This window comes from Erpetoichthys calabaricus, chromosome 16 (genome assembly GCF_900747795.2).
Source record: "Erpetoichthys calabaricus chromosome 16, fErpCal1.3, whole genome shotgun sequence".
Lineage (NCBI taxonomy): Eukaryota > Metazoa > Chordata > Cladistia > Polypteriformes > Polypteridae > Erpetoichthys > Erpetoichthys calabaricus.
Window position 1 is genome coordinate 99,224,055 of NC_041409.2, and position 17,708 is coordinate 99,241,762.

Below are 17,708 nucleotides of genomic sequence, written 5' to 3' on the forward strand. Positions count from 1 at the left end.
AGATGGGTACCTCCAGACACAAAAACAAACAAAACTGTGCAGCCAGCCTCCTTGTCCCCAGCAGCCCCTGCACCCTCAGCAGATGACCAGTCAGAGCCACTGCAGGGAGTTGAAGTTTTCACTTCCCAGAAGCGCCACTACAAACTGAAAATTTGTCCAGGACTGGCCAGCCAGTCACACAGATCGTTGTAGACACGGAAGACACATGAAATATATGTATTCCAAATAACGATATATTATTTATCCTCTACAACTCCAGGCACCTCACACCATCGATAAAGAGACGCTGGGAGACCTTTTTGCCCGAGTTGAGCTGCGGTGGTCAGGGGGGTGGGATAGCAGGCTGCTTGCTGCTTGTGTTGATCGACATATTTACAAAACAAAAGACGCTGATGGAGAGGTGTGAAGGAATTTAAGATGGCCTAAGATTACACGTTTTTTCATAGGTTTCAGGGATTCTAGTGTTAAGGAATGGCTTTCTTCCTGCCACTCGCCTGTCAAACCTGAAGCACAAAGTCTCCCCTTCACAGTACAAACTGACACTTGGCTTTTGTTGGCCTGCACTGTTAAAACTGTTGTGCTGTGAGAAGCAGGTGATCACACAACCTAGTGACCCTCAGAAACTTGTCTTCCGATTGGCTTTCACACCACTGGACTCACCGACACTCTTTTTTTTTTGCTTTTTTGCAATTAAAATGAAAGGCCTACACTTCCAAAGGGTAATAATGCTCAGTCTCATTTCCTTTGTGAATTGCCATTTTCTTGCCATTCTACAGTGGAATATGGCCCAAGTCGTACTTCAGAGGGTGTAGTGACACAGTCCGTTCCAACTCTACTTTAAAACAGGAGGGTTTTTAAGTAATCAACAGATGTTGAGACACCTGTGCAAATTGTTTGCTTCAACTCGCAAACCTTCATTTACTTGAATGGTTGCAGAACATCTGTAGCTTGTAACCTATTAGTTGTTTGCTGAAGGAGGTTCCATTTGTAATATTGTGCAATTTACTTTTTTTCAGTTTTTGCTAACCTAAACTTGAAATTTAAACCTCTGGCAGTTTACCATTTTAGGTCATTTGTTGCATTTCAATTGATTAAATTTGAAGAAAAACTGAGGTGTTCTAAAACTTTTGATAGGTAGTGTACTTCCTGTCGAGACACTTTCAGTGTTTGAACTTTCATCATGACATTGAACATGAACATGAAACTGCTCATTTCTGCTCAAATTGTTAAAGTTTGCTTGTTTTTTTTTTTGTTTTTTTTATATAATATACATCAAACTTATCTCTTCTTTAACATGCTATGTATGCACTTGCCACATGAAAAAGTAGTGTTCAAGTTAAGTGGTTTCTATAAATTTTCAAAAATTATCTTGCCCATACAGTTCTTTACATTGCAGTCTGTGTGTCATGGGAGAGGAAAACTAAAAAAAAAAAAAAAAAAAACCTAACACAAATATTTTCAAGCCAAGACAATTGATAAGTCTGCAGTGGGCTGGCACCCTGCCCGGGATTTGTTCCTGCCTTGTGCCATGTGCTGGCTGGGATTGGCTCCAGCAGACCCCCTGTGACCCTGTGCTAGGATACAGCAGGTTGGAAAATGACTGACTGACAATTGATAAGTAATTGTAGGAGTGCTAAATATGAATGGCCTAAGTGGTACGTGTGGTTTATGAAAACGGTGGGTGTTGTCTCTTTAAGACACTAATTCACCCACCTGTATAAAATGGCCTAGTAACAGTCCCACGCCAGGTATGTGAGGAGAGCTACGGCTAACTGGGTGTTGCAGTAAGGAAGTGAAATCTGTGCCACAGATGTTCACTTTTATGTTGTAGGTTTTTAATTATTTTAAAGGGATTTTTAATGGGAATTTTAAGTATTTATATATTATTTGTAAGAGTCAAGGTGTTTTAAATAATTACATTCTGTTTTGTAGATACAATAGGGCTTTTCACTTTTTTTACTCTTTTCACTATTGTGTTGTTTGATTGCCTGTGTGTTGTTGCTGCACTGTGTTTTTTTCTGTTTATCATTTCACTAGTTTTTTTGGGAGATTTATGGGGTTTAATTGCACATTTTAAAGTTCATTTGTATTCAGGATCTAACAGAAGCCTTGACGAGTCGTATTTATTTACCTGTAATAAATGTTATTTATACGACTCTATAAATGGTAAGACCATTTATCTTAAATGCTGGACTTGTGCTACATAAATGATCCGCATCTTGCAATTACACACACATATTGTACAACAACTTATACATGTAATTTCTAAAAAGGGAAAAAAAAACTATTTAAAAGAAGAGAGGTGCATATTTGATCATGTATGGATGGAGATGTGCACATCATCTCAGCACTCCTCTTCTTCCATAATCACCTTGCACTCTCCCTGGAAGGGACTTCCTCTTAAAAAGACCAAATCACAGTGAAGCTTTTCACAACACATGGCTGGTTTTGTTTCGATTTACTTCCATATTTATGTGAGAACTCAAACAAGCAAATAGAAAAAGTGTCCTTATCATGAGAAAGATTGTAGCAGGAATCCGCGGCAACGTGTGTCGGAAACATGGAAGACGTGTTTTCTTATATGGAAACTTTTGAAGCTTCCCTGTACGTTTTTAGGCTTTTATTTTCCTTGACCCCCATTGTAATGCACCAGTGAGGTTAAAATAAGTGTTTTCCACAAATATAAATCTATTTAACACAATTTTACGTTGAAAAAACCATGCACGCCATGTTTGTGAGGAAATAACTGACTTAAAAAACACAGACGTTCTCCTTTAACTAAGAACGCGGTCTTCAAAACAGTTAACTCATTACAAAGGTTTAAATCGGTTAGTGTGCTCTTCTATTCTTGCCTTCAGTAATTTTATTCTTTGAAAAGAACTAGAAGTGCTACCCAATAACGACGGCATGTGCTCAGGACGCTCGCGGTGCCATCGAGGCCAAATCCGGCGTAATGTGCAGTTTGTAGAAATCAAGTAAAGAAAGCTCAATAAACTTACTTTCAAGTTCACATTCGCACTTAAGTTCATTTTCTTTCAGCTAAACATTTCTAAAACGGCCCACGTTAAACAGCCAAAGGAGATGAATGGTCTGAAACAACTCTGTCTGGCGCCTTAAATCCCGAAAGCGCGAATCAAATTCACTGCCGAAGGTAGGCAACCTGCGCGGCACAAGTCCTCACGTCGGTCTAAACAATGACCCTTAAAATTAGGAAAAGTTGGCACGTTTGTCGTCTTGCAGTGGGCTCCCAATATTAAGAAACACATAAATTAACAGCAGTTCACCAAACTCAAAGGAGCTCACCTGGAACACCGTTAACTCTCATCCTCTTCCGACTCCATGATGATGCGTCTGAAGAAAGAAAAAAACCGCACGAAATTTCTAAAGGCACAGTCGTTTTGTCGCAGGCTGTTGTGACATTTTATTCCTTGTCTCACCAAACAAACAGGCTGAAGTACATAAATATTCAACTTTGGTCAGTCTGCTGCCAAAAAAAAAACGCCACCTATCTAACCTCCTTCTTACACTTTTAGAAACGGCGCTTTGTAGTCTGATTTGTCGAAAGACCCGGATGTGAACTCGAAGCTCCTCCTTCAATTAGGCCCCCAGCCAATCGGATCCGTCGCTGTAAAACTGTGCCATGCGCAAACTCATATATTTAAAAGAGGAATAATTCGAGTTTAATTCATTTAGAGTGCGGCGTATATAAATATTCCGGGGTCTCCTTTGATCGCTTCACAAATATAGAATTTAATAATTCGTACATTGTTTGAGTATGTATATACATGTGTGCGTGTATATCAACGTAAATAATTCTGTGTATTTATTTATAAATTAGTCATATATTTAACCTGATAATTCATATGATTTTCTCCTGTTTCAGTGCACAATATAACACATTTAAAATGCATCATTAAAAATAGGATGCTTCATTACAGAATCAAGTATGAATGAAATCTGTATAACTCCTAACGATCCGTTTGTGAATCAAGACCGAGTCTCGGGTGTTGACATGTTCCTGAATCATATGAGTCAATACTGATAATGCTGGGTTGCCAGGTCGAGTTTTCCCCCATAAAAATGGCCCGATACCTGATGTTGATAAAATGACACACCGAAAAAGGGCTGGGGGGAGGAGGCGGAGATATTTGAAAGTGATAGAATGGGTATAAACAGTAAGCCATTACACAATGGAAATGTTGCAACGATAAAGTGCATAGATACGTGCAAATAGCAGGGGCAGGGGTGTCGGATGGATGAAAAACATGGCAATTATGCGCGGGAGCCCGATTTTTTCTCCCGCGATCGCCAACTAAAAAATAAGCCAGATTGGGCGGGAAACCCGTGGACCTGGCAACACTCACTCAAGAGGTAGGCTGGTCCTGAGCATGCGCTTTAAACGTCTACTGGCGTCCGCGAAACGAACGACACTGATGACGTCACGCAGGATACCCAAGAACTTTAGCCCTCCCGTTGAGCTTCACGGAATCGATTCGTATGAGTCACTGGGAAGAGTCGTTCAAAAAGATCGAGCAAGTAGTTAAACACTTAGAACGCTGCAGACTGACTATTCTTATGGCAAAGAATATTTATTGATTTTTGTTGGACTGCAGCGAATCGGAAATTATTACGCCATTCTGTAACATCATCACGTTAAGAACGACTCCTGAGAGCTGCAATAACAAATATATTTCTACAAGAAGCCGATCGTGCTCAGGCCGCGGGCCGCAGTTCGCGACCTCTGTAGACAGTCACAGTTCACACTTTGGCATAACACAAGATTTCGTATTATTATTATATCATCATCATTATTATATCCTATAGAGTTTGAGTCTGGACTTAGAGCTTGCTTTGTGTTGTGAATCAATACATGACTATCTGTCTAGTATATAGTGTATATATTGTGAATTTCCCATCGGGATTAATAAAGTATCTATCTATCTATCTATCTATCTATCTATCTATCTATCTATCTATCTATAGTGCCTTTCCTATCATCCATTTATCTACTATATAGTACCTTTTGTATCTACCTGTATGTATGGTTACTTTTACATCAGTGTTTTTTAAATGCTGTTGTATGCATTGTATAATGACTTTTGCAAACTGTATATGACTTTTACGTAGTGCCTTGCATGTCTTTCTTTTAATCATGTGGGAGCCTGGACGTACCTCTCTGTTATATAGTGCCTTTCACATCCAAGTATTATAGTGTTATCTAATTTGAATTGAACCTTTCACATTAATTTTATGTAGTTCATATGGTCTTTCATTTTTATCAATCTTATGTGATGTCTTTCACCTCTGTTATATAGTGCCGTTCCTATCTATCTATCTATCTATCTATCTATCTATCTATCTATCTATCTATCTATCTATCTATCTATCTATCTATCTTTTGTGGAACATGACCCGGACACAGACAGGCAGACACATTAGATTTACCCCACACACGTTTATTGAGGCTCTCCACATTTACAATACTCCATACTCACAAGTCCCCAATACCCCACAGTCCTTGGCCAACACACAATGGCTTTTCTTCCTCTCTTCAGACCACCTCCTTCTCTCCTCCAGAGACCTCGTCCTTCTTCCATCCAACTCAAGTCCTCCTCTGAAGGGAGGCGGCCCCTTTAAATAAGCACCCGTATGTGCTCCAGGTGTGTCCCTGGCCATCTCCCACCGACACGCCCCAGTGTGGCAGAACTGCTGGATGTATCCCCGGAAGCACTCCGGGTGTCCCCTCTTTTCTTCCCCCCAGCCCTCCTCCGGTCTTCTCGGGCGTCCTGGCTGGGCACCACCCCCATCCAGGTACCACACTATCTATCTATATATCTATTTATTATGGTCATCTGAGCCAGAGAAGGTCACGGCAAGTGGAGAGTTTTGGGGTACCAACATGGCCCTGCCCATTTATTTTCAGTCACAAACAAAAAAGCCACACTCAATGGTGTACACATTCAACAAAAAGTAATCGCCACATAAAGAGAGTGGCAGCTTATTTATCTGGCTTAGACACTGGTTTGACTGTTATGGAGGTCCTTCTTTTAGGTTGTTTCCCTAATAAGTGATGTCTCCTTTTGGGTGGTTGTCCGTTTGCCCTCATTGAGCAGTTTCTCTGAATGCTGGAGGAAGAAAACAACAAGACAGTTAGTGGCAGCGCCCACTCTCAGCCCAGATTGGCATAGCAAACCTGGGAAGAGCTTGGATGGTGATCTTTAGGCATCTATGCATGACATCTATCTATCTATCTATCTATCTATCTATCTATCTATCTATTATATAGTGCCTTATCTATCTATCTATCTATCTATCTATCTATCTATCTATCTATCTATCTATCTATCTATTATATAGTGCCTTATCTATCTATCTATCTATCTATCTATCTATCTATCTATCTATCTATCTATCTATCTATCTATCTATCTATCTATCTATCTATCTATCGTGCCTTTCACATCTATCTATCTATATGTTGTAGACAGACAGAAGATGGCAGTTCACAGATGCTTCCCTTTCATTCTAATGAAGCTTAAGAGGCTCTGCCAGTAGAATGGGATAAACTGCCCAAATCCAGGGGTGCAAAGCTTGTAGAGACTTACACAAGAAGACTCAAAGCAGGAATTGCTGCCAAAGGGGCTCCTACAAAGTACTGAATTAAGGGTCTGTACTCATGTGAATGAGAGATTTTAGTTTATGATGTTTATTAAATTTGCTGACCTTTCTATAGACATATCTCCACTCTGTCATTATGGGCTATTGAGTGTAGATTGTTGGGCAAAAATGGCAAATTTTTCCATTTCAAATGAAATGTACAACTCAACCAAGTGTGCAGAAAGTGCGGGGGTCTGAATGCTTTGCGTCTTCTATATTTCCACACACCGTTTTTCTTTGTTATAACACTGGAGTTCTTTTTCTGTTCTGGTGGGTAGAGGCTGCCCATGAATCTACTGGTGTGAGTGTCAACTGCCCAGTATGGAGGACCAAGGAGAGTGCCTGGGCAGGATGACTGAGCTCTTTAATTGTCCCGCCTGCCTTTCTAAGTGTCATGTCGTATTCTGTCCCACCTTCACCATACTCTCTTGAGCACAGAATGTGCCATAACAAGGTGTGGCGAGGGCAGTGAGAGTGGACTCCACTGCACACCCTTGAAGTTCATAAGAACCAACTGATAAATGTGAGTTGCCCTCAGACGTCCGATGAAGCTGAGGGGCTACTGAGCCTTCTTGTTGTGCCCATTGGTGGTGATGAACTGTAAAGCTTCTCATCTGCTCCACAGCATTCCCTTTGATGGCAATGTAGTTTGCCCTCCGCTTTCTGATCCCTTTGCCCAGATCCTTGGTTTTGCTGTCATGAAGAATCAGACTGTTGCCCTGGCACTGTAGAGTCAGCCCATTTCAATTTGTCATAAAGGCCTTGGTGACACTAGCACTTTCTGGGACTGTGACGTCACAACAGTCTGTTTAATCGTGTGTGCAAAATGATTCAATGGATTTCTCCCCGTTGTTGATGCCAGCAGGTTCACAACGTGTCACAGTGGTGGTCAAATTCTAGATAATGTAAAGCAGGGATGATGCTGATGGGATTTGCTGTTCTTGGCAGTGAGGTGGCCTGGACTCATCTGATCCTGATGTACCCAAAATCTTCTCCTCCTTTTCTCTTTTATTAATTCATGGTGCCCACCTTCTCAGGTCCACATTATATTCCACTCAGATGCCCTTATTGGCACATACAACATTAACATGTGTGGTCATGCAGGTGACACACTCCAGGTTATCTGTGTCATTTTAAAATTCTTGCATTATGGCATGACAGCCTTACCCTGTGCCATCCAGCCCACATAGAGCCCACCAAAAACTGACCAGAGCTGAAGTCCTTGCTGACAGGGCCAAATGTTTCTTGGTCAGGATCCTGACCAGAAAATTGGGGGACTGCAAGGAGGCCTCCTTGGAAGGTGGAACTCTGCCACTTCCCTCATTTTATGAAAAGCCGTTCATTGTCAGACCTGTTTAATCCAGTTCTGGGCTGCAGTACCAGTCCTAGCATCATCAGCTGCATGGCAGAAACCAATTTTAAATGGGGTGCCAGCACTTCATTTAGTTGGCATGGATTCAAACCTCACTGCTTCTTTACTCAGTTTTGATTCCATATGTAAAAATATATGACACTGTGAAAGGCGCTATATATAAAATAAAACTAATTGATTGCTTTATTACTTCACTGCCTGATACTTTGGGATTTACCCGAGGGGAAAGTCAATGCCTGAGGCATTAGCGCGAGGAATTCAAGCGGCTCCTGCCTTTTATTGGCACATCACTCGGCTCTAGGTAGGTTTACGGAAAATCAATTTTCCAATTAGGAAATCTTGAAGAGAATTGACATTTACATTTTTATATTTTAATGTCAGCTGCTATAAAACCTGCTATAGCCATCCTGAACTGGAGGAGCAGCTCCATTTCTGCTCAGATATGATGCCAGGGGCATGGGTGGCAGGTGCCATGGAATTAGGATGTTCGAGAACTGCAGCAGAGTGACACGTGAGACCCCTCTGTCAGTAATTTGATCCCCCTCAAAAAAAAAAAACATCATGGGGAAAACTTCATCGGCTTTTAACCCTTTGTTGTGCTTGTGAAGGAATTCCCAGGGAAGAAGTGGCATTTTGTGGCATGAACAGATCAGTGCCCATTATTGATCAGGTGTTACTCCTAGGAACTAAACTACAAGTCTGAGATAAGAATCTGCCTGACGCCACAGCAGGACATCAGCAGTAGCTATGAAGTGTCCCTCATTCACTGCCAGCAAGAAGTGAGAGTTCATCTTGTGCCATCCTGAGCTGCAAACTGGCACTCGTGAAACTTTTTACAGTTTGCTTTTAAATCAAGATGATGTTTTGTAGTTTTCTGATACTAACGCTAAGGCTTGTAACCATTTCCCAGAAGACCCCAACAATCTGGAGTCCTTTGGGACACCAACGTGATGCAAATCCCATTTAAGGGCAGGCTGAAACAACAAAAGGTAATGTGTGCTTGGGGGCACAAAAGAAATATCGGCAAAAATAGCCCATGGTACTACTCAGGAGCAACAATATCGGCTTTAAAATGGAGCTCTGTCCCCGTGTGAGTCCAGGTCTCAAAAGATGCCTTCTGCTGGTTGGCACATCAGATGTATAGCACTGGTCCAGGAAGAGGCGGGGCTTACCCTGGAAGTTGCAGGCGGGACTAGACATCCTCACTGGCTGGCTTCTCCAAACTGTAGGCAAGAGAGAACAGGTTGTAGACGTGAGCACTCCCTTTCGCCCCTGGGTGGTATGGCTTACCTCATTTGAGCCTTGAAGGTGATCCTCAGGCACACATGCATGACAGGTTTCACCACAAAGATAATATTAATAATTAAAATAGTAGGAGAAGAAGAATAAAGAAAACATAAGGTAGGAAACTGTGCTCAGCTGCACATATTTGTGGCCACTTAACAAAAGGACAAGTGTCTGTGTATCCGTGTGTACATTTGTTTTCTGTTTCTATTAATCCAACAGATTAATAAAATGCATTGCATTAGCACTACTTTTACAGATCCCATACCAAATGGCATATGACAGAGTCATATGTATTGCATTTGTAATTCCAACAGATGGTGCATCACAAAGATTAACACTGCTTTTATGACTCTCATACCAAATGGCATATAATAGACATATGCATTGTATTTGTCATTCCTACAGATGGCACATAACACACAAAATGTATTATTATTATTAATAACACTGCGTCTATGAATCCCATACCAAATTGCATATAACAGAAATATGCAATACCTTTGTGATTTCCAACAGATGGTTTCATCAGAAACATTAGCATTGCTTTTACAAAACCCATACCAAATGGCATACAGCAAAGACATATGTTTTGTATTTGTCATTCCAACAGTTGGTGCATCACAAACATTTGTAGCAATGCATTTCATTACTACAAATGTTTGTGATACGTCATCTGTTGGAATGACAAATGCAATCCATTTTTTCACGACATGCATTACATTTCAATAGATGGCGCATTGCAAGTGTTAACACTGAGGTCTATGTCGATTATTTAGATTTCAACCCAATTATGATGGGTGGCGCATCAAGTATCAACAATTATACAGTAATGAGCACCGAGATGGAAAGACCAAAACACACACACACACACACACACACACACAGAATGAGAGTTAAGCCCAATAGCAGAAATGTTTATTTAACAAAACATGATCTGCTGCTGCACCTTCAGAAGAATCACCTTCCCACTGTTATGGCCACAGGAAAATACCAGTTAGACTGAGACTAGCCATGGCTTATTTCAAGGTGGTGACTCTCCCAGAGTTTGTGCTCGTCCTCCGCTGTGGCCTGTCATGTCCCTCTCTGTGATCCCCCACTTATCTCTGTGAGGCTCTGTTCATCCAATGCCCCAGGAGTCTCTGCCCACCTTCGACTTGTAAAGTGTAACCCGAATGTTCCAGGGGTTCATGGAATGCAGAGCTCAGCCTACCTGTGTGACATTTTGCTGTCAATCATCCATCCAGCCCCACCCATCTTAAGTGTAATATGCTGGCTATTAGAGTGCAGACTGTTTCCATGAGCACCTGAGTGTCGATATCGTGATATCGCTTGAGATTGACACACTCTGAGCAATGACCTCTATGGGTGTGGGCCGTAAATCGCACCAACAACTCCAGGAAGACCAGACACGGGATAAATACGGGCAAAGATCTTTGTTTCATAAAACCTTCATCAGGAACAATCTTTTCAGGGTGGAAATAACCGTCAGCCCTCTTGTTCTTTTGTAGATGTATGCTAACATAACACGGTCCTTCACCAACTCCATATTTAAATATAAACTCACCCACTGTTTATATGTAGTAATTATGTGTGTACGTGTGTGTGTTTGTGTGTGTGTGTGTGTGTGTGTAGATAGAGATAGGTGTATACACCAATCAGCCACAACATTAAAACCTCCTGCCTAATATTGTGGAGCCCCCCTCCCCCGACCCACGTCACCAGAAGAGGTGTCACCCATCTAGGCAGGGACTCCACCAGCCCTCTGAAGGTGTCCTCTGAAGGTATTGGGCACCAGGACATTAGCAGCAGATCCTTCAAGTCCCATAAGTTGTGAGGTGAGACCTCCATGGACATCCACCGCATCCTGCGGATGAAATTGAGCTCTGAACTCTGTCATGTTCTGAACGATGTGTGCAGTGTGGCAGGGTGCATTGCGTCCTGCTGAAAGAGGCCACCACCATCAGGGAGTCTCATTGCCATGAAGGGTTGGTTGTACATGGTCTGCGATAATCTTTGGGTAGGGGGTACGTGCACAAAGTAACATCCACATGAATGGCAGGACCCAAGGTGTCCCAGCAGAATGTTGCCCAGAGGGTCACACTGCCTCCGCCGGCTTGCCTTCTTCCCATAGTGCACCCTGCTGCCATCTCTTCCCCAGGAGAACGACATACACCCACCCGGCCGATCACATGATCAGAAAGAAAACAAATTTCATCAGACCAGGCCACCATCTTCCATTACCCCATGGTGCAGTTCTGACTTTCACATAATAATAATTCTTAATAATTCTTTACACATTCCCATTGTAAGCCCTGTCAGTGGCGGTTGGGGTCAGCATGGCCACTCTGACTGGTCTGCAGCTACGCACGTGTGTTCTAACACCTTTCTGTCATGACTGGCATTACATTTTTTTTCAGCAATTTGTGCTCCAGTAGACCTTCAGTGGGAGTGAACCTGACGGGTTAGCCTTCACCTCCAATGTGCATCAATGAGCCCTGGGGACCTATGACCCTGTTGGTGGTTCTCCAGTTGTCCTTCTTTGGACAGCTTTTGGTGGGTACTACCAGCTGCATACTGGAAACACCACACGAGACCTGCCATCTTGGAGATGCTCTGACACAGTTGTCCAGCCATCATCACAATTTCCCCCAAATTCACCTCAGTCCTTATGCTTGTCCATTTTTTCCACTTCCAACACATCACCAGTATATCTATTAACATATCCATATCTACATCTACATCCATATCTATATGTATATCCATAGCTATAGCCATATATACAGCCCTGTATATCTATATCTACATCTATATCCATATCTATATTCATATTTATATCCACATCTATATAGCTATATCTATATCCACATCTACAGTATATCCATATCTATATCTATATCCATATCCACATCTACAGTATATCTATATTTATATCCATATCTATAGCTATATCTATATCCATATCTACAGTATATCCATATCCATATCTATAGCTATATCCATATCCACATCTACAGTATACCTATATCTATATCTATATCCATATCTATATGTATATCCATAGCTATAGCCATATATACAGCCCTGTATATCTATATCCACATCTATATCCATATCTATATTCATATTTATATCCACATCTATATAGCTATATCTATATCCACATCTACAGTATATCCATATCTATATCTATATCCATATCCACATCTACAGTATATCTATATTTATATCCATATCTATAGCTATATCTATATCCATATCTACAGTATATCCATATCCATATCTATAGCTATATCCATATCCACATCTACAGTATACCTATATCTATATCTATATCCATATCTATATGTATATCCATAGCTATAGCCATATATACAGCCCTGTATATCTATATCCACATCTATATCCATATCTATATTCATATTTATATCCACATCTATATAGCTATATCTATATCCACATCTACAGTATATCCATATCTATATCTATATCCATATCCACATCTACAGTATATCTATATTTATATCCATATCTATAGCTATATCTATATCCATATCTACAGTATATCCATATCCATATCTATAGCTATATCCATATCCACATCTACAGTATACCTATATCTATATCTATATCCATATCTATATGTATATCCATAGCTATAGCCATATATACAGCCCTGTATATCTATATCCACATCTATATCCATATCTATATTCATATTTATATCCACATCTATATAGCTATATCTATATCCACATCTACAGTATATCTATATTTATATCCATATCTATAGCTATATCTATATCCATATCTACAGTATATCCATATCTATAGCTATATCCATATCCACATCTACAGTATATCCATATTTATATCCATATCTATAGCTATATCTAAATCCATATCTACAGTATATCCATATCTATAGCTATATTCATATCCACATCTACAGTATATCCATATCTATAGCTATATCCATATCCACATCTACAGTATATCCATATTTATATCCATACCTATAGCTATATCTATATCTACAGTATATCCATTTCCATATCTATAGCTATATCCATATTCACATCTACAGTATATCCATATTTATATCCATATCTATAGCTATATCTATATCCATATCTACAGTATATCCATATCCATATCTATATCTATGTCCATATCCACATCTACAGTATATCCATATTTATATCCATATCTATAGCTATATACATATCCACATCTACAGTATATCCATATCTATATCATTTATCAATATCTATAGCTATATCTATATCCTGTCGCGGACGGCCAGGTCCAATGCCCGGCCGGGACACCCCTTCGATGTATGTCCAGGGGGAGCAGCCCTGGATGGTGCAGTACCTCCCCCTGGATGCTGGATGGCCGCCCCCCTGGGTTAGAGTGGTGCCTCAGTCTCTCGCAGGGCTTCATGGGAGATGGGATTCTCCACAGCCCTGTTGGGGTCTGGAGTGGCTGCCAGGGGGCACGGCATGGGTCCCTGAGCCCCACCCAGGAGTGCAACCAGAAACAGGTGATCAAGCACCTGGAGCACTTCCGGGTGGGCCATAAAAGGAGCCAGCAACCACCACTCAACGGCCAGAGTCGGTTGGAAGGAGGACAAAGCTGTGGAGGAGTGGTGGTGAAAGAGAGAGGAGTGTTTTGACTTCAGTGTTTAGTGCTTGGGACTGTGTTGTGGCTGGGGGTTCATGGGGAAGACGTGCCCTCCAGCTGAAGAGAAATAAAAATCAAGTCTGTGCCGGGTCGGGCGCAATATAGAGCCTTTCATACAATCCACATCTACAGTATATCCATATCTATATCATTTATCCATATCTATACCTATATCTATATCCACATATACAGTATATCCATATCTATATCATTTATCCATGTCTATACCTATATCTATATCCATATCTACAGTACATCCATATGTATATCCATATCTATAGCTATATCCATATCCACATCTATATCCACATCTACAGTATATCCATATCTATATCATTTATCCATATCTATACCTATATCTATATCCATATCTACAGTACATCCATATCTATATCATTTATCCATATCTATACCTATATCTATATCCACATATACAGTATATCCATATCTATATCATTTATCCATATCTATAATAATAATAATAATAATAATTCATTACATTTATATAGCGCTTTTCTCAATACTCAAAGCGCTATCCACACAGGGAGGAACCGGGAAGCGAACCCACAATCTTCCACAGTCTCCTTACTGCAAAGCCGTAGCACTACCACTGCGCCACCTATACCTATATCTATATCCATATCTACAGTACATCCATATGTATATCCATATCTATACCTATATCTATATCCACATCTACAGTATATCCATATCTATATCATTTATCCATGTCTATACCTATATCTATATCCATATCTACAGTACATCAATATGTATATCCATATCTATAGCTATATCTATTTCCATATCTATATATCTTATTTTATATAATGCCCATCGCTCATAGGTGAAAGTGCACTTGATAAAAGTAAATTGAATTCTGGGATTTTGTGGCTAAAACACTGGACTGTAACCCATCAGGATGCCACTTTATTCCCGACCCATACCCCAGGGGTGACCCTCAGGATGTCACTTGTCCTGCCGGCACTCCAACCCTGAACCCATATTTTGTGTCCTCTCCTAACCCTGTAAGTCACCTTGAGTGAAAGCGTCTGCCAAATCTAAAATTATAATCCTAATAGCTGAGAGTTTTTGTCTAGATGTTTATTGCCCCCTAGTGGCTAAGGGTAGCAGAAGGCCACCAGGTCATCAGCATTCATTGACCCTGTCAGTGCGGCTGAATGACTCACACCACCTGCTGGTGAGGGTGCCGCAGTCGGGTGTCCTGTCCCCTTCTCAGCTCATATATGCCTGGGAGAAAGTGCAGCGGGTGACACCATCCCAATTCCTTAACCCTGACTTTGCCAGAGTTGTACCAAGTTGACAGCCCCTCAACTGCCAGAGAGCCATCAGATCATCACATGTCTGCCCGGTGTGGCCGTCCGCTGCCATCTTGTCCTTTCTGCCCTTCTCTCGTGGTTCACACTAATCCAAATCCATTATTTATTTGCCAGGCGTGAAGTTCTTTCTTCTTGCCGCTCAGTGATTAGCGCAGAAGAGCAGATGCAGGAGTTTTTCTATCAGAGGGAAGTCAGCTTCAATTGGGCAGGACTGGAGTGAGACAAACATCTCTCAGGTTAAAGCCAGAGGCGAAACAATCTGAGGATCCGTTTTAAGGCTCCCATCAACTGGGACTTATTGTTCGGCTTTGATCAAAAATGAACAAAGTGAAGAAAATATCGGCACCATTTGATATGGGATACAGTGCCTAAGACGCACCCTAATTCTCCGAGGAAGACATCGGACGCTTTATGTAAGTGGAGTGTTTCACCTCCAACTCTCCGCCGTTTCCTCCCACAGCTCTACTCCAGTCTTTGAAGCACAATTTCACATTTTAATTCGACCTTGTGGCCTGTCACTGAGACACTGGTGTCTTTAGGTTGAGCAGGGCGGACTGCGTGGTGGCGCAGCACTTAGCACTGCTACCTCCGCACTGATTGACGGAGTCTCAACCCTTACTTGGGTGGGATTTGCACATTCTTGTGTGTCATTTTCAGGTTTCATGCACACGTAAGACAGGTGAACTGGTGACCAGATATGAGGGTTGTTCATGCCTTCTGTCCCATGCAGTTACGATAGGCTCAGACCTCCATGACCCTGACCTGCAGTGTCCACCCAAGTCACATTTTTTTCTCCAATGCTCCTCCCATCATATGACAAACATGTAATTAGTAGGGCAAATAGCAGACAAAGGAGGGGCTAGGGGTGGAGCCTAACACACAGATAGGAGAACCCAGTAGCAAATAGCAGGCAAAAAGAAAGGCTAGGGGTGGAGCTTAATTACAGATTGGAGAGCCAAGGGGCAAATATCAAGAAAAAGGAAGAGGTAAGGGTGGAACCTGAGACACAGATAACAGAGATCAGCAACAAATACCAGGCAGAAAAAAAGGCTGGAGGGTGGCACCTCAGGCACAAATGGGACTGGCCAGTGACATAGAGCAGGAAAAAAAAAGGGAAGACTGAGGGTGGAGTTCAAAATACAAATAGGAGGGGCTAAAGAATGAGGCAGAGGCTCAGAGATAGATGGGTGGAGTCAGCAGGTAAAACCAAGGATTGGGATGGAGACTGGCAAAAGGGAGGACTTAGGGTGGAGTCTCAGACACAAATGGGAGGAGCCAAGGGCAGTTTAGCAAAGAAGGACTAGGGGTGGAGCCTAAGACACAGATAAGAGAAACCAGTGGCAAATAGGCTGGGGTGGAGCTTCGATACAAAAAGGCGGCAGATAATGGGGGGGGAAGGAAGACCTTCTGTATTGGCAGAGCCTCAGACAAAGATAGGAGAGACCAATGGTAAATAACAGTCAAAAAAAAATGGCTGAGCGCGACACCTCAGACACAAATGGGGCTGGACACTTACTAAAGGCAGAAAAAATGGTAGGGCTGGGAGTGGAGCATGAGATTCAGATAGGAGGAGCAAAAGAAAGGACTGGGGGTGGAGTCTCAGACATGAACTGGAGCAGTCAGTGGTAAATAAGCAGGATTGGGGGTGGAGCCTTATACGCAGATAGAAGGGGTAAAGATCTGGCAAAACGCAGGGCTAGGGGTGGAGTCTTAGATAAAGATAGGAGGGGCAAATAGAAGGCAAAAGGATTGTAGGTGGAGTCTTAAACACAAATGGGATGGGCCAGTGTCAGATAGGCAAAAGGATGGCTGGGGAAGGGAGGAGTCAGGGGCATAGAGGAAGGTTTAGGGTGGAGCAAACATTTGGCAAAATAAGGGCTGGGGTGGAGTCTTAGTTACAGATGGGAGGGTCCAGAGACAAATAGTAGGCAAAGGCAAAGTCTAAGAATGGAGTCTTAGAGATGATCCTGCCTTCAGCCCCATGCTGATATGATTGGCTCAGGCTTCCATGACCCAGAATTGGAGTTTCCACCTGAATCTCTTTTTTTTTTAATCTCCACTGCCCTTCCCATCATATGACTGCTTTGTAATTAATTAGATAAATAACAGAAGAGGAGAATCCTAATTCTCCTCTTATAAGTCAGTGGGAAACTGATGTTTTATATTATTTGAAATTGGAAAAAATCAAATTTTCAGTTAGAGGATCTGTACAAAATTTTTTCAAAACTTGGCAGGATTTAATCAATATTATTTTAGAATAAGAGAATTAACTATTATTGCATTTAACTCCCTTCTCCATCTCTTATTTATATAGATATTTACTTCTCCCCTTCTTTTGTCTAATGTTGCCTTATTAAAAAGCTTAAAGAAAT